Source organism: Mirounga angustirostris, unplaced genomic scaffold (assembly GCF_029215605.1).
Source record: "Mirounga angustirostris isolate CCGP_5_RB_7025 unplaced genomic scaffold, mMirAng1.0.hap1 SCAF_1, whole genome shotgun sequence".
Taxonomy (NCBI): Eukaryota; Metazoa; Chordata; class Mammalia; order Carnivora; family Phocidae; genus Mirounga; species Mirounga angustirostris.
In genome coordinates, this window is record NW_026991709.1 from 142,867,695 (window position 1) to 142,889,606 (window position 21,912).

Consider the following 21,912-nt stretch of genomic DNA (forward strand, 5'->3'; position numbering starts at 1 on the left):
CTGATGCGGGGCTCGATTCCAGGACCCTGGGATCATGACCTGAGCCGAAGGCAGACGCTTAACGACTGAGCCACCCAGGCGCCCCGGGTGTTCTTTCTTCTTTGTAATGTCTCGATAGAAGTAGAGTTTGTTGGAGCTTGAAAGGACTTGAACAATCATCTGCTCAAATTGCTCACTTTGTAGAAGGGGAAGTCAAGGAGTGAGTGACTACCCAGCCTGATGACAGAGCCACGAACAAGGATTTAGATGTTCAAGTCCTGTCTAGGGTTCTTTATAAACCGCCCCACTCCTTCTTTCTTTTCCATTCTTTCTCCTCTCCACTCTCTCCCCCATACAATGACATCAGAGAGTGGGAAATTGGCGTTCTCGTCCCGGTTGTCTCCAAACCACCACATGACTTGCTGGACATCACCCAGTCTCAGACCTTCAGTTTCCCCACCTGCAAAATGAAGGATCAAAGAGTCTCAGGGACAGTGCAATTCCGTGTCACCAAATGCCACTCATTTTCCCTCTGGGCATATGGGAAGACTATATTTTCCAGCTTCTGCTCTATTGCTTTAGACCAGATGACTGAGTTTGGGCCAGTGCAAGGGTTGGCAGTGACGCAGCTTACCCAAGCCTTGGTTGGAATCCATCCTCTTCACTCTTCTTCCCCTTTGTGGTGAACTTGGAGGCCACATATGGAAGTCGATAGTATAACAAGATGGAGAATAACAATGTGAAGCATTTTGCTCTCCCCCACCACATGGCCGGCCCTTCTCCACATCTAGGATGTTGGAACATGACATGAAAGCACTCAACCTTGATTAAATTACTGAGAATTAGGGATTGTTAGTTAGAGTACTTAGTGTACTCTGACTGACAAAATCTTCTAGATCCCTTACAGCCATAATGTGCTAAGATTTTACTTATTGTTGTTAGTTTATCTTCTCGTTCATTTAACATTTATTAAGCATCTACAATGTACCAGAAACTGTGGTCAAGACACAGTGCCTCATCTCTGTCTGAAGACTTATTACCCCAAATCTGATTTAAACATGATTGGGGGAAATTCAATGTATGAAGCAAAACCTGCCTGTGATTTCTCAATCTTTCTTCCTACCACCATAGTAAAGAGGACACTAGGAGGAATGGCTTTCAGTTGCCATTATGCAGCACCATTTAAGAAAGTCTCAAAGCCGGGTGCCTGGGTGGCTCAGTTGTTAAGCGTCTGCCTTCAGCTCAGGTCATGATCCCAGGGTCCTGGGATCGAGTCCCACTTCAGGCTCCTTGCTTGGCAGGAAGCCTGCTTCTCCCTCTCCCACTCCCCCTGCTTGTGTTCCTGCTCTCGCTATCTCTCTGTCAAATAAACAAATAAAATCTTAAAAAAAAAAGTCTCAAAGCCATTATTAAGTACCAGTGGGCAAAGTTACAAAGGAATGAGAGGTAGAGGTGTTTCAAATTACAGGGCTGGTGGGGCCTAGCTGAAATGATTCAACACAATCCACTCCAGGGGACCAGACTATGTGACCCCATTTAGAAATACCTGTATTGGGCCCTTTGAGTTCTTTGAAAACATCTTTAAATCAGGTCCACGGACAAGTACTATCTATCCTCATTAGAACTGTCAGTTCCCTACCGGCTGTGGTGTCCACTCCCACTCTGAAGTTTTTTAGGTACATTTTTCTTCTCAGCATTGCAGCTGAGCACATCCATCTGGCCAGGGAAAGAATATAATAGGGCATATTTTCAGCATGACCAATTAGATGTGCAACTCCCATTAACAATAACAGGACTTACGCTCCAGATTCTTCCTCAATAAATCCGGCCTTTCCCCTTATGAGCAACAGATGGGTTTTCCACAATGGCTCATTACCTTCTGGCTCAGCTCAGCTGCCAGAAGTGAAATATAAAGTTATTTATGGATGGAGAAAGATGCATAAGTCACTGTGGATTATTTTCTGCCATCTTTTTTCGTTTATTTAGTTAGAGTTTTCTATCGCTCAAGATGAACACGTTAGAGAAAATGGTGGTGTACCCACTGGGAATGAAGATGGATGTCCCTTCAGCTTGGTGACTTTTTCTGATGGCCACAGATCTCTGGGGTGATGCTGGGTTTCCCACAAGAAATGGTAATTGGGATATTTCCATAGAGAAGATACCCATTTCTCAAAAGGTTCCCTAGCCTCTGACAGGCCATCTTTATGAAATTTGGTCAGTGAGGGCACAAGTCAGTGCCACTTAACTGCATGTGATACATTTGAGAAAAGAAAACGAATTGCTTCTTTAAGGAATGCCAATATATTTAGCACTTGACATCACAGCCAGATAGAGATTATTCCTCTGTCAATTAGGGGAGAAAAACAGGGAAATGGACAAAAAGACTGCCATGCTGGACATTATATGGGAAAGTACACAGTAAGAGGGTAAAATGCATGAAGAAAAAGGAAGGAGAGATGGGAAAAGGAGTGAGAAAGTAGTGCTGGGTGCCACATCCTCTTTGAGTACCAAGCAGCCTGTGCTATGGGAATATATGCCCATTTTGTCCAGTTCTTCCTTGTGCAATTCTTTACATGCTCCTTGCCTCAGTTTCCTCATCTCAAAAATGAAAATAATAATAGGATATTGTAGGATCGATATGAGGAGTAAATGAATTAATATTTGCAAAGCACTTACAATAGTCCCTTCCATATAAAAAGTGCTCTGTTTTTTATATAGAGAAACTCAAGCCAGCCGTGAGCATTAAATGCTTTGTCTTCCCATGTGGTTCAGTGGGGTTGCCAGTTATGGGAACTTTCTTGCTCCTCAGGCCACAGGAGATACATTATCAGTCCAAGTTCTTCCTTTGAATTTTTTGAATGGGTACAAAGGAAAGATGGTCAGTCTCTCTCTTAAGTTATAAATCCAGAGGCTTGCAGAAGCCATGTGACCTACTCTGTGGAGAAAGCTGGTTATCAACCGGAGAGATGAAGCCAGCACAGAGAGAAGCAGAGACAAGAGATGGAAAGTCCTGGGCGCCTGGGTGGCTCAATTGGTTAAGCGACTGCCTTCGGCTCAGGTCGTGATCCTGGAGTCCCTGGATCGAGTCCCGCATTGGGCTCCCTGCTTGGCAGGGAGTCTGCTTCTCCCTCTGACCCTCCTCCCTCGCATGCTCGCTCTATCTCATTCTCTCTCTCAAATAAATAAATAAAATCTTAAAAAAAAAAAAAGAGATGGAAAGTCCTAAGCAGTGTTTCTGTTCTGAGTTTTATTGGTTACTAAGCCAGCCATGTCCATGCCCTTTCTGCAGTTTGTTTATAAGAATTAAGATGTTCCTTTTCGGGGACAGGAGGAAGGGCATAACCAGTTCAAACTGGGTTTCTGTCACTCACAATAACAACCAAAAAACAAAAACAAAATTTACTGGAAAAAAAACAACATTTACTGGATAATACAGCACCTTGTGCTCCTACCCTCTCCCTCCCCAACTTGTGCCAAACAGAGGGCAAGAGAGAGAGAGACATAGAGAGACAGGAGAGAAAGAGACTGATCATGGGGTGTAAGGAAGGTGGAGGTCATTTCAAAAAGACACCCGAGGAGACATAATCTTAGGTTACTTTCTATAGCCCAAACATGCAAGTCACAGAATCACAGGGTCCAAGAGCTAAGAACTACTTCTGGATCTCATTTACATGATATGATTTCAGACCTTGCCTAGACATTACTGAACCCAGAGAAACCATTTCTTCTGAGATGATCAGAAAGCATGAAGGCAGTTCTGTCTCATGAAGCAAACCTGACTTAACGGTGTTCCCTTGCCATTCCTAGTCCTTCCTTCTAGAAAATTATCAGTTTCCTTCCTATTCATCAAAAGGATTACAATATTTGAACACAGTTTTTATTTCCTTGTAAGTCTTTCCTTCCTTGGGACAATCCTACCAGAAGCATCCCATTAAATGTTACCGAGAGAAACTTTAGGATATGAGAGAGTCATCAGGGTTGGTGGAAAGAATGTTTGCTTAAAGTATGGCAAGGCTGATTGGAGTCTGTCATGTGAAAAAAGAGAGAGAGAGCGAATAAAAGAGAAATGATCATAGGTCTGTGGCAGCCTTTTAGCAGAAGGAAGAGGTCACTGCATGGTTGTGATTCCAGGTATTCGCGACCTGACTTTTGCACCTACTAAACTAGAAACTAATTTGTAATACATATATCCCACTTAATTTTTTTCCTAGGCTGATTTCTCTCAGAATTGACAATAATTAAAACAGATATGCTAAATGGTACCTTGTGATGGGTGATCAGAATTTTCATTTAAAATACTATATGCTGCAGGGAGTTTATTGAGATGCTATCTACCTTCTCTTTACAACCATTTTAAATGAAAAGACAACCTTTCTGCAACCACATTTCCCTGGAACTTTGAGGGAGAAATTAAGCACTAGAACATAGAAGACTTCTCTTCCCCCACCTCAGGTTTTATGCCTCTGGTCCTAGAGGTTTGATCCTGGCTGGGATTTTATTCCTATTTAGAAAGGAGAAGTGGTGAAACAACTATAGCTTGTTTTTAAAAAGAAAAAAAAAACAATCAGTGAAACAGGACTGAGTTATAGCTATAAAAACAAAACAAGGGAAAAAAGAGAAAAAACAATCATCTACAGCACTTACTGCATTTCAAAGGGCTGACTCATTGTCCCTTTAGGTACAGGTAGTACCACTGGACATTCTGGAAGTCCCAACAGGGTTTCAAATGTTTCTGACAGACTGAATCAGAAATAATTAAGGCATAGATTCACTTTGTTCTTTTTATTTAAATAGCAATAGTCACTGTGAAGTCTAGAGCAACAGGAAATATTGTACCTGGATCATATTGTCTTAATTCTTTTGTATCACTTAAGCATTGGGACAAAAAAATGTTGCTCTAATTATAATTAGATGCTACAGCATATTAATTTAAATGTCTAAAAATCATAAAATCTGACAACATCAAGTCCTGGTGAGAATATGGAGCACCTGGAACTCTCATGCAATCCTGGAGATAATACAAAACAGGACAGCCATTTGCGGGAACAGTTTGGCAGTTTCTTATAACATATGCTTATACCCCTTGGTAATTACTCAAAATTAAATAAAAGTATATGTCCATATCGAAACTTCCATATGAATGCTTGTAGCACTTTTATTCATAATCACCAAAACTAGAAAGAATTCAATGTCCATCAGCTGTAAATGGATGAACTGGTAGAGCCACATACTGGCATACTACTCAGTAATAAAAAGGACAAATTACTGATACATGCAACAATGTGGACTAACCTCAAATTCTTTATGCTAAGTAGAGAAGGACACACAATACTACATATTCCAAAGTTCTATTTATATGACAGTCTGGAAAAGGCAAAATTATAGAGACAGAACAGATCAGTGATTCACATGGGCTGGGAGTGGTGGAGCGGAAGGACTACCAAGAAGAATGAAGGAACTTTTTAGGGTGATTAAAATGTTTTGTCTTGATTGTGGTGGTGGTCTCATGCCAGTATGCATTTTTTAGACTTCATAGAATGGTATACCAAAAAGGGTAACTTGTATTGCATAGAAATAGTATCTTAAGAAAAGAGCATTATACAACAAACCACCCCAAAACTCATTGGCTTGAAAAATACCACTTATTGTCAAGGCCCTCTGGGCTAGCAGTGTGGTGGTGGACAGTTGACTTGGTTGGACACAGCTGTGGCAGCTTTTCTTGTTGGAGGTCTGCGGGTCTGGGTCTGAAAAAGTTTCTTATCCTCCTTGAACCTTCAGAATAGCTGGGGCATGTTGTTTTCATGCTGATAGTAGAAGCACAACAGAGCAACTACAGAAGTTCCAACTAGAGAAGGATATTTCAAATTATTTGCTTTTATTCCACTTATTAAAATCCCTTTGGCAAAAAAAAGTCAATGACTTAGCCCAAATTTAAGGGGTTGAGAAGGAAACACCTATAGTGGGCAGAGCTACACAGCAAATGTGGGAATTAAGTGTCAGCACAATAATCCAGTCTTACAGAAGGCTCTTTATTGAAGTACAACTTAATAATACGCCTCGGGGCGCCTGGGTGGCTCAGTTGGTTAAGCGACTGCCTTCCGCTCAGGTCATGATCCTGGAGTCCCGGGATCGAGTCCCGCATCAGGCTCCCTGCTCGGCGGGGAGTCTGCTTCTCCCTCTGATCCTCCCCCTCTCATGCTCTCTGTCTCTCATTAAAAAAAAAAAAAAAAAAAAATACGCCTCCATGTTTCTATAAAGATGGTATGAAAACATGGTCATATGAAGATCATTTTTGCTTTTTCGGCATTATCACTGTTGAAGATATGTTTTTTTTTTTATTTTACTGTATTTTTATTTTATGAGGACCCTCATTATCAATTCTTCTTAGAATTTAGACAAGACGTTTATACTGTTTTCTGAGAAAAAATATAGCTGATTTTATCAGACAATTACACATCTGTAATTCATCTTGATTCCTTTTTTGGTTGGTAATGTCAATCTTAAAAATAAAAGTCAATTATCTTACTGGCAAAATGATTTTATTGAGGAATAGCAGAGGAATTGCAATTTGGGACAAGCAAATTATGGCAAACCATAGGTGAGTCCAAAGACACAAAGGGAAAGTCAGATTTATTAGGTTTCAGGAGGAAATTTAAAAGGGCTGTTTTGAACAAAAATTCACTGGAGAAGAACAAAAGTTTTAGGTTATGATGATTTCTGTTGGCTGCAAGCAGTGGTTAGCAGTTACTGTTGGGGCTGGGAGAGATCTTCCTTTTTCTTAAAAGCAGGAGATAAAATTCCTATGAGAAAAGTGTCCTCCCTTGTCAAGATAAGAATTGTCTTCTTCCTGTTGGTTATGCAATCTGCTTTGAGTGCAGGAGAGCTCTCCCTTCAGGGCTTCCTGACTCATTTTTATGAGGGTTTCTTGACCCATTTTCGCCATAACCAGGAAGCTCAACGCCGATTGTATTGCTCAGTTGAGACAACCATGATGTTTCAGGTTCTTTCCATATTTCTCCTCCCTCTGCAGGATTTTAAGCTCTTTATAAAATCTGCCTTATTCTCTTTGTGCTTTTACTGCAAAGTTCACAAATATTTTTTGAAAATAGGCAGAGATATAGAAGGAGAACGATCACAAATAATGCAAAGAATAGTGGATAGGAGGTAGAATATTTACAGTCTAATCATTTCCTTGGAATATACTAAGTGACCTTTCCAAATCTCTTGATCTCTCTATGCCTTGAGTTGTTACTTATCTTATAAGGCTAATTATGTCTCTCTTTACTTACTTTTCAACATGATGGAGAAAACATGGGAAATTACAATGCATTTGGGGGGCACAATTGACTCTTTAGTAATAAGCCATTTTTATTAAGTGAATAGACAGGTGTGACTTTGGCCCTAGAGGAAGCCCATATTGTTCTATAAAAGGAACAAAAACCTCTCCTTGATTCTTCCCCATGGCTTTGCCTGCTGAGTGATTCAAGAGATTTGTAATAAGGAAGAGAAGGTGCGGCTTTAGCTCACGTGTTGTTTCAAATCTGTGCAGAAGGATGGCAATTCTTCAGTTTCTGTCATTTCATGACTGAAATGACCTGGTGGTCTCAGGGTGATTTTAAGTAGAAATCTTGCCACAATCCCCATAAGATCCTATGGGATTTACCATGTCAAAACCAAGGTTGAATGAAGTTCAGGGGATAAAGGAGCTTGACTGGCCACAGAGGGGTAGCTTCTAGGTCAGTGAGTCATTGAAATGGTATATGTGCCAATCCTTAGGTGAAAATGTGGGGAGGGGTCTCCCCGATAAATAAAATTAGTTATCTGACCTGCATGTACTCTCCCCCCAGACCCAGGGTGCAACACTGGGCAAATGTCACAATTTCTTGGAGTCTTTTTTTCCATCATAAAAAGCAAGAAGAAAGTGACTTAAATGGACAATTATTTAGCATTTCTAGAGAAATTTGAGCCATATGATTTGTAATCTACATGAGCCCAGAGTACATGTTTGATTTTATCAAAGTTTTAAGATCCATGTGTTTCCAAGAAGCCTGAGTCAGTACATCAGTACAAAATTACTTAAAGCTCAGTGCAAAATTACACCTCAGGGCTCTGTTTTTCAAGGAGCATGGCAGGTAGGAACGTATCAATCTATCTATGTCTGGTAATTTGAGTGTTAATTGACTAGAAGTCTCCCTTTGCAGAGAGACTTATATAAAAACATAAACGATCAGAATCACCTAAATTACGTATCAAAAGTGCTAATTGGGGCCTCTTCAGGACATCCTGAATTAGAATTTCAAAGGCCCTGCCTGGAACTTTAATTTTAAATTGTTCCTCAACTGATATTAAAAGATGATATCAGAAGAAACATGATATTTAAACAGGGACCACCTTAACTCATGTTTCACAAACCCAGTTCTTATTTCCCCAGAGCGCATGCAACTGCAGAATAAACATGGAGCATCACCCCACTTTTCTGCTCTTTTAAAGTAGTCTAACTTGGTGCCATTAAGAATTTTTATTTTAGGGGCATCTGGGTGGCTCAGATGGTTAAGCGTCTGCCTTCGGCTCAGGTCAAGATCCCAGCGTCCTGGGATCGAGTCCCACATCGGGCTCCCTGCTCCTTGGGAGTCTGCTTCTCCCTCTGCCTCTCTCTCTCTCTGTCTCTCATGAATAAATAAATAAAATCTTTAAAAAAAAAAGAATTTTTATTTTAAAATATTAAAGAGAATGCAAAACTAGCATGACTCTTTCAGAGAAAACAAGAATCTGCAAAAATCATCTTTGCTTATGCGAAGCTATTTTCAGGTACACTTCCAAGTTTCTTTTGCACTCCTCCCTTCCCTTAAAAGGATTTGGTTGGAAAGTTTGAAAGACACAGGGAAAGATGCTGAAGGAGAAAAAGCTGTCAGGGTTACAATCATTTCTTGCACACCTATTTATTTGCTCTACAGACATTTATGGAGCACCCACTACAGGGAAGGTACCTGGAAAATATGACATGAGGTCCTTATCTGAAAAGGGCCTGAACAACACCTCTGATATGAAGTGAGTAGGCACTGTGGGCCCACAGTAGAGGAGGGGTCAATTCTGGCTCTGGGAGAGAAGCTGGGAGGTATGGACTGAGGTAGTTGAGCTGATGGGCATCATGGGGGCTCAGTTGTAGGAATGGCATCTGTGTTGCGCTGTCAGAGATGGATAGGATTTGGAACAGTAAGAATGGGAAGGATGTGTTGGACTGCAAGAACAGACATGACCAAAGTAGAAATGGAGGGAAATCAACTTTTATTAAGTGCCCTCCACAAAGTTCTAGTTACCAGAGCACATATTTCCAAGTGATTTTTGGGCATCTAAAACTCATTTTAAGTGAAGCCCTCTCTTAAGATGCTGCCCACTACCTTTTCTGTCTTCCAACTTTGTTATATTGTCTGTATTTTATTTTAATTACTTAATCACAACTAATGCCATATAGTTTGTTAGCCTAATCTAGTTAGGCATGGTTATTTATCAATCGAAGTGCTTTCATCAGGAAAACAGATTCTCGAGGGGTGGGTGGTTAGCATTTAAAGGTTCTATTCAGAAACCCACTTTTTAGAGACTCCTGTTATCAACTACTTATCTCAGATCAATACCATGGAGGTTGGGGATTGTTAATTTGCTTAATGGATGTTAGAAACTATTTTGCAGATTTTTTTTTTAAGATTTTATATATTTATTTGAGAGAGAGAGAATGAGAGACAGAGAGCATGAGAGGGAGGAGGGTCAGAGGGAGAAACAGACTCCCTGCCGAGCAGGGAGCCCGATGCGGGACTCGATCCTGGGACTCCGGGATCATGACCTGAGCCGAAGGCAGTCACTTAACCAACTGAGCCACCCAGGCGCCGCTATTTTGCAGATTGATTAGAAATATTACACAGGCACCTCTGACCTTGCAAATTAATACTCTATGAGGCCTACAGGCATTGTCATATATGTCACCATTTTTCAGGGAATTCTGTTGCCTGAACTGATCAAGGTTAGTCAAATTCCAGTATTGGAATGTCACTGACTGACTCCTTCACACGAAGGAGCTTGTCAGACGGCCTGAAAGGATGGAGAACTGGGACTTCATAGACCTTGCAAAACGTCTGTGTGACCAGTTTTTGTGCTGCCTTTTTAATAAATGGTCAAATGTTTGGTGGAATTGGGTCTCAGACTTGCTATCTTTTTAACATGCCAGTTGGTAATGAAATTGTAGACAAAATAAAACCCCTATAGCTTTCTCCTGCTCTGACTATTGGAGGCTACAAATATTTACCAAAAAAGAACTTAATAATTGTGAATAACCAAACAGGGTTGCATTGGTTCATAACAAGATCCTTCCTTCTCTGATTCAAATATTCCTTATCTATACTCTCATATCTCCCTGTATGTACACCTCTAATACTGCACTGTGATTACTGGCTTATTGACCTGTCTAGTCCTCTTGACCATGAGTATACTGATGAGACAAAATGATCCAGCCTATTTCATAAGTGCACATGTTTTGGGTACTTTTTGGCAAATAAAAGTAGACATCTAAAAGTCTGAAATGGGTGAGATTTAGCTACATGATATTCCCCATTTTCATTTACAATATTGTAATAGACAAATGGTTACTAACTAGATATCTATTGATAAATAAGTAATCACAAAAATAACCCACATAAACTGTTCCAAAAGCTCACCTTTTAGTCATTTTTCATATTCTAACCTTGTATGGGGAAGATTCAACTGAGGAGCTCTGCCAATGTGCCAGACTCAGGATGATGCTATCCTTTCAGTGGGCATCTGGCAACTAGAATCTTCCAATTTCACAAAACCATTGAACTCTTGATATCATTCCTCAGTATAAAGGGTACACACATCCTGTATTCCCAAAGCCTGTTCACGCAAGCCTGGGGAATAGTTCTACTAAACAGCCAGTCCATAGATCCTGAATACCTTTAATTTCACCAGGGCAAACCAATTCCCAATATTTATCATGGCATCAAGGTATTAATTTCATACATAGAAACTCATCACTGATAGTCACCATGGTAATTGGAAAACTTTCATGTTGGCTAAGGTAAAGATAACAGATGAACTTTAATAATAATGGCTTCTGATAATGGGCTATCAGATTAGCCAATTAGTTGAGCAACCTTGGATTAAGCATTCTTGAGTAGAATGCGATTTGCATCTGGGTTGGAACTTTATCCAACTAACATTCATAGGATATCATTCTTCCCGTGCTAAACTATTTTAAAGACAATTATACATATCTTGAACCTAGCTATAGGGACCTTGGTTCATTGGAGTTTGTAACCCTAGGGCTTTGTACATTATAACACAGTGGGTTGCCCATTTTCTATTTGTTGAATTAACTAACAATAACTGCATGAATAAATGCATGAATGAATCAGTGACACATTTTAATCTTCACCACAACCCTGTGGGATATTATTACCAGATTATAGACTAGAAAACTGACATCTAGAGAAGTTAAGCAAATTTCTCAAGGTCTGTCCACTTAGAGAAGCTAGTGTTCTAACCAAAGCTTGTCTGCTGCCAAAGTCCATATTCTTCCCACAGCACAGGTGTACCTCCCATGTGCACAGAGTTATGGAAACCCATGGTATGTTTGAGAAAAGTAAGAAGTTTGATTTGGTACAATGTTCAACCATGAGAATGATGAAGAAGATAATTTGAAAAGATGGATGTGACTTATCTGAGAACTGTATGCTTTATTTTATACATAGTGAGTGATTCATCAAAGATTTTTTCTATTTTTGGTATAAGAGTGACCTAATCCCAGCTACGATTTAGAAATATGGATCTGGGAGTAGTTTTGGAAATAATTTGAAGTTGGAAAGAGGTAAAGAGAAGGAAGCCTAAGCAGAAAGCAAATGGCAGGGAGCATGAAAATAGAATACATGGGAGAGAAATAATTAAACCTAAAAAGTCAGAGTGCAGTGACTAGTTGATTGTGGGATAACAGGGAGATGGAGGAGATAAAGATGACTCACAGTTAGGTGTCTGCATTACTGAAAGAATTGAAAATGTAATAGTGGTTCATATGGGTGCAATCTGTCCTCTGGAAAAATAGTTCCAATTTCAATGCCAAAATGACTTTTTTATTAATTTATGTCATCCTGCTCAGACCAAGTCCTTTGTTCCTGTGTTGAGTGATTGTGGCCCCAATCTCCTTCATAACTCCAGGTTGAATTGTCATCAAGAGAGGTACACACTTATTGTGACTCTCAAAAATATAATTTTCAGAATGTTTTTAAAAACCCACACAATTATACAAATAGATAAAGAACATGTGTCAAAGTTTTAATGAGGGAACCAGCAGGATGAAAGATAGTTCAAAGGCAGATGAAAGGAAGTTAATTCATGTGTTACTTCAAAAGAGAAAATAAATGTATAGTCTTGAATGAAAAAAAATGTTCAAGTAATATTTATATGTTAAATACTAAGCTGATTAACGTCATACAACACAATAAAACAGCTTCTATGGTTATCTTCTCTAATAGACAAAGTCATTTGCATTGCTCTCAGGAAAAAAACTCTTTTGCATATCTGTGAGATAGAAATAATTTGCTTTCATTTTCTAAAATTAACATTTTTACAGAACTATAATTTTACAGTTATAATATGTATATGCCCTAATTAATAGTAGTAGTAAGCTACATTCCTCTGGAGAATCAAATGATCCTTAGGCAAGTTTAATGTTCTAGCATGACATTACAAGTCACAACAATCTTTTTGTTTTATTTCCAAACTTTGGATAATTTTTCTTCATGGGACATATGTTGTCTTCCCTCCCTACCATTCCCATTTTTCTGGGAAATCCCCCTTCCTCTGATTCTAGACTTATCATTTCAGCATAGGTCACCTTGTTAGTGAGAGGCAGTCCTGTCCCCCCAGGGTGGCCTCAGTTCAAGGCAGTGTAAATGGCTCAGGAATGAGCTAGAAGGTTGGTGATTACTATTTTTCAACTTTTCTCACTTCATCCAAATTTACCAAACTGAGTGAAATCATGTTAGGTGTGTTGATTTCAATTTGTCAACTTACAATTTGTGAAGCGAGATTTTTAGCAGTGATTGTAATAAAGATAAATTACATGAATAAATTGGATAGTCCAACTCCACTTTATTTTATATGGTCAAATATGAACATATAAATCAACATCTTTGTTTTAAAAAAAGGTTTCTATAAAATAATATATGTGATAAGGGGCTAATACCCCAAATATATTAAGAACTTATACAACTAAACACACAAAAAAAACTCAACTTAAAAATGGGCAAAGGACCTGAATAGACATTTTTCCACAGAAGACATACGGATAGCCAACACACACATGAAAAGATGCTCAACATCACTAATCATCAGGAAATGCGAGTCAGAACCACAATGAGATGTCACTTTACACCTGTCAGAACGGCCAAAATCAAAAAGACAAGAAATCATAAGTGTTGGTGAGGATATGGAGAAAAATAGAACTCTCATAAACAGTTGGAGGGAATGTAAATTGGTGCAGCCACCATGGAAAACAGTACAGAGGTTTCTCAAAAAAGCAGAAATAGGTATTTAACCAAAGAAAATGAAGATGTTAATTCAAAAAGACATAAAGACATATGCATCTCTTGGCTATATAATAGCCAAGATATGGAAGTAACTTAAGTGTCCATCAATAAACAAATGGATGAAGAAGATGTGGTATGCGTACACACATTGGAATATATATAAATATAAACACACACACACACACACACACAGAGGAATATTATGCAGCCATTAAAAAGATGATATGGTGCCATTTGTGACAACATGGATGGAGCTAGAGGGTATTATGCTAAGTGAAATATGTCAGACTAAAAAAGACAAATACCATATGATTTCACTCATTTGTGGAACCTAAAAAAAAAACAAAGAATAAACAAACAAAAAGCAGAATAAAATCTATAAACCCAGAGAACAAACTGATGGTTGCCAAAGGGGAGGATGGTGGTGGGGTGGGCAAAATGAGTGAAGAGAAGTGGGAGACACAGGCTTCCAGTTATAGAATGAGTAAGCCACGGGAATAAAGGGCACCACATATGGGATATAGTTAATGGTATTGTGATAGCATTGTATGATGACAGATGGCACCTACACTTGTGGTGAGAACAGCATAATGTATGAATTTGTCAAATCACTATGTCGTACACCTGAAACTAATGTAACATTGTGTATTTACTATATTCAAACAAACAAAAAAAGGCTTCTATGTAATGCCATATCATAAAATACATTTTTATGTTGAAATTGTTCTACCTTTAATTTTTGTGGATAAACTTTGGTTTCTGTTCTTTAGATAAAGGTGTAAGGTAGTCAGTAGTATTTTCTTGAGACTCTCCCTTGTTCCAAGATCATGTCCTACTTTCTTTCATGTTAGCATGCATTGTTGCTTGTGTGCAATGTAGATGTTTTTGTATCTTTTATTTTGCCCTTAATGTTTTTACCAAGAAAAATAAAAGTGCGCAACTCTATGTCTGTTTCTCATTTGTTGCTTGTTTGTTTGCGTGCTTAGAGATTAGTTTTCTCAGTAAAGCCAAGCCTGAAATCATTCTAGAAAACCTCAGAGAGTAAAGCCATGTTAATGTTCCCATAGTTCGGAGTCTATCTTCAAGTAATTTTAGAAATTACACCAACTATGGGTTAGTTCACTTGGGGTAGACTCACATTAACCAAAATGAACATATAAAACATAACAGTGTGTGTGTGTATATATATATATATATATACACACACACACATATATAGAGAAATATCAATTGATTAAATTAAAGTTTGGATTCTAACTGCAGAAGGGATGGGATAATTAAGTTCAGAGTTTCTTCTCCCTGAACTTACACCATCCCTAGTGCCAAATTATAATCAGGAAGTGGCCAGTGAGCAAGTAATTTGAACAACTTGAGGTTGGCTCCAGGATTCAAGGATCTAAATGGTTGATAGCTTTAGACAGCTTGCCACTGGGAAGAAGGTTGATGTTTCAAGGAATCCTTCCTCTTGGGTGATGCTTAAGTGGACATTGCAAACATTTATATCTATGCATCTTGTATTGGCCACCAGAGTGAAACAAAACAAAACAACCTCTTTTTTAACTGCACATCTTTTTTTCCTGATGGATGAATGCCTTCTGTCAGAGTTCTCCAGGGCTAAAAACCATTCTCCCTTTTTAAGAGATCTTTACTCCCTTCTATTCTGACCCATCAAAATTGATGTTAATGTTTTATTCTAAGATGATTATTTTTCTTTCTTTGATATCTCTGCTTTTTTTAGGAAGCATTACCACTCCTGTCCACCCCCCTCTGCATGCAAAAGTTCTAGAAATTGACTGAGGCCTTATCTGTTATATAAAGATATTATTCCACTATGGGCCTTCAGTCTCTCTATGTAAGAAACCAAAGATACTCACGGACGTTATATGGGTATGGAAGGTGGGCCTTTGAGATGTAATTAGGTTTAGATGAGGTCATGTGGGTGGAGCTGCCTTGATGGGATTAGTGCCCTAACAAGGGGATGAAGCGGCCAGAGCTCTTTCTCTTGACCATGGGAGGACTCAGCAAAGAGGAGCCTCTCTGTAACCAAAAAGTGGGCTCTCAGTAGAACCTCATCATCTCCGCATCCTGATCTGAGACTTCCAGCCTCCAGACCGGTGAGAAATAAATTTTGTTGTTTGCCACCCAATATATGTTATTTGTTATAGCAGCCCAAATGACTAAGATACTCCCCTGATAAACTTTTCAGAACCCTGCTACCTTGAAATTACTTTTTTTTTTTTTTAGCTCTGAGCCCATGTGGAAGTGATATGTCCAGATTTTAATAGTAATATTTTGCATTATGCAGTCCTTTGTTTATCTCACATCACTTTTAAGAATTGTCTTTATCCCTCCTTGCCTTTGGATTGATTTTGAATTAAATACACCTTAAAAACACACAGAATAAACGTGAAGTTCTGGGCTCTCAACATTGCAAATACATATTTTTTGCCTTTAGGAACTAGCTCAGTCTCCAAATTAAAGCTAATATTTATTAACTAACACCCTTACCTGTCACTATCTTAGACAGTCCAGGTTGTAAACTTATGTGAATTCTGAATAATAAAAATAATTCCCTAGCTTACAGTAAGTTAGACCATGTGAAATTGTGAAATTTCCACTAAAAATGTTTTGACCTATGAAAAAGGAAATTTCACATGATTCAATCTAGTAGTTTTCACATGTAACAATTCATTCTTATAAGCAGTATTTCCCCAGAGTTCCTGAATTATTATGAAGCCAGTAAAAATGTTATATGTTAGAGAAAAGGTGAAGTGAGTCTGGGTGGGGGAGGGGTGCTATGCTGAGTTGGAGGATTGTCCTCATACCCCAAACTCCTCTTCATCAAAAAGACAAGACAGCCATACATCTCAGAAGCTGCTTCATTTTGTGGTTTAGTATCTTTGAAAAATCCTTGATCAAAGCCCACAAATCTCTTAAATTACCTGCCTTTTAGAAAACAAATGTTCTCTGATTTCTGTCTGGCTTTGTAGACTTTACACAGATACTAAGTCTGTTCACCAACTTCCTCTGAGTCCCTTTTTCACAATTCCTAAGGCTTCTGCTTCACTTTCTAAAATGATCTTTCTGAATACCCACAAGGCTTTGCTTCTCTGAAGCCCTCAGGGGTTCTGGGGTTTTGATTGCTTCCCTCTACCTAGAATCCTTGTTTATTATTCATCAATAATGTGAGTGAGTTCTTCGCCAAATTGAATAATAGTTTTCAACTACTGGAAGAATATTTACTCAGTTTTTTGTGTTATTGATAATGAAATAGCTACAGACATAGCATATTTTTAGGTTTTGTCTGCAATATTAGCAATTTCTTCATTATGTTCTTAAATTTAGAACAGGGATTGAAAACTCTGGCCCTTTGGTCAAATCTCTCTCCACTCATTTTTTGTAAACAAAGGTTTATTGGAACACAGTCAGGCCCGTTCACTTATATATCTATGTCTACATTTATGCTGTAACATCAGAGTTCACTGAATCAGATCATACGATGCACAAAGTGGGAAATATTTACTATCTGGCCACTTACAGAAAAAGTTTGCCAACTCCTGGCCCAAAAGGACAGAGGGCAAAAAATAAATGGAAGACTGGGGCCCATATTTTCAGTCAAAGAGAACAGGTCTTTCCCAAAGATGAGAAGCTGTTTGAGAAAGATCTTGGAAGACTTTCAGAGCAATCACAAAGATGGGTACAACACTTTTGGTTGATCTATGTATCCTAGAATTCCAAGAAATGTGGTAGACCATTTATCTTAGCAGAAGATATTCAATATACTTTCTCTAGGTGAGGATTAAAAAGAAATTATCAATAGAAAGAGATGCTGAAGAGGAACCAAGCTAACCTTGAATGGGTACAGATAGTCTCCCTGCCTACAATCTCATTATATTAGAAATATATTTTGAGCTTCATAGCATTCAAAGAATTGAACAACTCTCAGAAACAGAAGCACAAAACAATGGTCCGATAGTGTCCTTTCTAAATTTTCAGCTTTCTCTTCTGAAGCAAAGAGGTTTCAACGACAGCTGCAAGTTTATCACATATCCACAGTTCTTGTTCAATGTTTATAATGCCAAGAAAAGAAAAGAAAAGAAAAGAAGAGAAAAATAAAGAAAGAAAAGAAGATTGCAAGAGCAAATGAGGGCATGTGTGAGCTGTAGAAATAACAGATGTCTTAAAAAGATAAATGATATTATAAGAGAAAATTGACAAGGTAATTCTCAAAATGCAAGTCCTTAATTACTTATTTCTTTTCTGGGTATCCATCCAATTATTGCTAGAAACAGGAAAAGAAAATTCTTCATGGTGTATTTAATACTACTACTATGTGGCATATTGAATATTAACAAACCCATATTTACACTGCTAATACACTGATCAAACATAGTAAACTACAATGAGAAGCTCCCACCAAATCTCTCAGGGTGAGTACTGTACACTTTGCTGCAGGTATATTCATCTGAGGTTAGCATCACCTACTATCATGTGTCTTGTAATGTCTCAATTCTCTGATCATTTTCTTGTTCTGGAAATGCTGCTAAAATGTAATTTGTTTTGATCCCAGTGCATCATGCAACCCTGGCAAAGACCTGAATTAATAAGCACAAATGGAAACATTGGCACTGAAATCTTGTGACAAAGTTCCTATAAGGAGGTCATATATGTAATCTAGAAAATGTGAATTTGTTGACGATTATTAAAATAAAAAAATAAAAATATAAAGTAAAAAAAAATCTTATGGAGAACTCCCAGATCCCTGCAATTATGTCAGAAGATCCTGAGGGCTCCATTTGTAAATAATTAATACACAATATTTTTCAAATGCATTTGACTTTAAAACCATGTATTTTTGGAGCAGCCAATGGAAACATACTTTGGAACATACTGGATTCATGCAAGAGTTAAATTCTGTTCATTGTGTCTCTTCTCCAGGATAGAATAGCCAAGTGGAGAAATAGCCTAGCCTAAGGTTTATATTCTCAGGATACTAGGGGAAAGCCCTTCCTAAGGTTTATATTCTCAGGATACTAGGGGAAAGCCCTTCAATATGAAGTTGAACCATCACGTTCACACAGCCCAAAACATTTTTAAACTTGAAAAATAAAAAATAGTTCACTGTACTCTGAGTCCTGAGAGGACCAATGGCTAAAGTGCCAAGCCATTGTAAAAGGAGTAGCTCTTTTGGTGATCTGTGCCCTGCCTGGGGATTGACAGTTCAGAATGCTCTCAGGAAAGAGCCTATTCTTAAGAAACTTTGAGACCAATTTTGCAGTCTGAGTAAGTGTGGATAAAGTGAAGTCCATTATAGACTCTTTAGGGCTTTAGCGTGATTGTATCTTTACATTTACAGACCATTTTTTCTCAAAAGATTTTCAGGCATTTTATCAACTCATGTGTGTGTGTGTGTGTGTGAGAGAGAGAGAGAGAGAGAGAGAGACAGACAGACAGACAGACAGAAAGAGAGAGAGAGAAGGAGCTTTTATAAAATGAGCCTTTTCTATTCGTCCTTTTGGGCTGCCATAACAAAATACCATAGACTGGGTGACTTAAACAACAGAAATGTATTTTCCCACAGTTCTGGAATCTGGAAGTATACGATCAATGTACCAGCAAGGTTGGTTTCTTCTGAAGCCTCTCTCCTTGACTTGCAGATGGCTGCCTTCTTGCTGTCCTACGTGATCTTTCCTCTGTGAGCACACACTCCTTGGGTCTCTTCCTCTTTTTATAGGATGCCAATCCTATTGGATTAGGGTTCATTCTTATGACTTAATTTGACCTTAATTGTTTTTTAAAGGGTCTATCTTCAAAATACAGTCACATTGGGGGTTAGGGTTTCAACATATAAATTTGTAGAAGGGACACAGTTCACTCCATAACAATGCATGATCATCATAGAGGATTCTAACAAAAAAGAGAGTAAAATTTTTAAAAAATCATCTAACTTTCTACCACTCAGAAATAATAATTTTAAGCCTTTAGGTGAGGGTCATTCTACCCATTTCTCCAAACATTTGGATGAATCACTAGCTTGATAGATTGCAAACAAGGTGAATGGATTCCAATCTATTGGATGGATTCCAATCTATGTAATGGATTCATAGTATATAAATTACATTTTAATTAATAATTTGAATTTTTAGTGATATAATATTTTACCTTGCAATTGATTCTAAAACCAGTGCATGAAGCTATCGTTTTTCCTAAAGATTTTTACATCATTTATATAGGATATTTGTTTTCATGTATAAATGCTGCTTCACTAATTCTTATGAACATTTTACTTGAGACTTTCTAAACTAGACTAAAGGAAAGGAAAAAAAAGAAAAATCTGTGTGCATATGTCAAGTCATTTAAACCAACCAATGGATGTAAAAAAAAGGGTGAAAAATTATGAAGTGCTCCTAGTTACTTACAAGACCCATTTCTGTTTTAATATAGTATCTATAACTTTGTAAGTGGTTTGTTGTTTTGACTATTAAACCAAAGACTATATATGGCAGCACCTAGTGTAGAACTCTAATAGCTGATCATAGTGGATGTTCAATATTAGTTGAATTAAAATCTACATTTTACTTAATCAGAGCCACAAGTATTCTATTTTTTGAAAACTCGTAGGAAAGAACGGCCCCTGTTTTCCCAGTTTGGCATTTTGTGTTGGAGTCCTATTGAATAACGTTTGTTCCTGCACCCCTAGGCAGTGGTCTAATGGAGTGGGTTTTTACAAAGATGTTAAGTTCTATAGTCATCCATGAATTAAATGATGCAATTACACTATAGCTAATGTAGCAGAAGATTATAAAAAAAGATTATAAGGACAATTAAGACTTTGATGTCATTTTTGTATTTTTAAAATATGTTTCCATTTTAAAATTCCTCGCTACAAATGATGATGTGATTAGGCTCCTCTAGTTACTCCTAATTCCTCTTCCGAGCACTTAGTTTTGGTTGTGTGCATGTGTGCACATATGTATTCTATTCTCTGATAATAATTTCCACTGTTTCTTAGGTCCATTCTTTATGAATTTACTGTTCACCAGTAGTCTTTTTGTTTCATCTTCTGCATTTCCAACTTCATTAAAAAAAATCCTCTCAGCTATTGGAAACTCACAAAGTACTTGTATTTCATGAGGAATTTGTGAGTACTGCATGGCTATAGTTCCTGCATTTTTTTTAAGATTTTATTTATTTATTTATTTATTTATTTATTTATTTATTTATTTATGTGAGAAAGAGAGAGAGAGCACACGATGGGAGGAGGAATGAAGGGAGAGGGAGAAGCAGACTCCCCGCTGAGCGGGGAGCCCCATATGGGACTCGACCTGAGGATCATGACCTGAGCCAAAGACAGACGCATAACTGACTGAGTCACCCAGGCACCTTAGTTCTTGCATGTTTGAAAATGAATATGACCTCTATTCTATAATGACAACTTGATCGGGCATGGTATTTGTGGGTCACATTTTTCCTCTAGGAATTGTATAGACCTCACTCCTGTATTCTAGCTTTGAACATTGATGTAGAAAAGGCTTAAAGCCAGGCTAACATCTCCTCCTTTTGCTATCTGAATGCCTGAAATTTTTCTCATTTTCAATAAATTTTAAAAGTTTAGGCAGGTTTGCATGAATGTCAATCACTGTGAATCTACTTTTTCCTCTAAAACAAATTGTTTTGTTTTGTTTTTCAACTTGCAGGTCAAATTCTTCTTTTCAGGGCATTTCTTTGAATGCCTTTCTGTTTCATTTATCATGTTTCTTACCTTATCAGGAACATTCAGGGGTAGCAATTTTCCTTGTGCTCAATCAGTTTCTCTGTCTTCTACAATATTTTCTTTCTGGAATTGGTTTGATCATCCTGTCATTTTCTTTGTGATTATCTCAAGACTTTCTTAAGTTTGTTATTCTATAGTTAATCATGTTTGTTGTGTTTTGTTATGTTTAATTAATTTATTTTGTCTATAATGGAATCCTTTTTCTTCTCAATTTGTTGCCTCAATTTTGCAATCTCCATTCTTATTTCATTCCATTGTTTTGTTATCTGGGTCTTTGTGGAATTCATGTTATTAATTCCAAATCATAACATATTTATGAAAACGTATTTCAGTTTTTTGGATTTTTTTCCTTCTAGAATGGTTTCTTCATCCATGTATTCCTTCTTTTCCTCTCTTTTTTTCTGTTCTTCCATTTTTCTGTTAAATATTTCTACAGTTGCTATAAGCTGACTTTTCATCTCATTCCTGTTTAATGCAGACTCTACTCTCCAGCTGTCTTATTTGTTTTTATACAGTGTGCTTGGATTTTCATGGATCTCCTTTACGCCCACCATATCCAAGACCTAT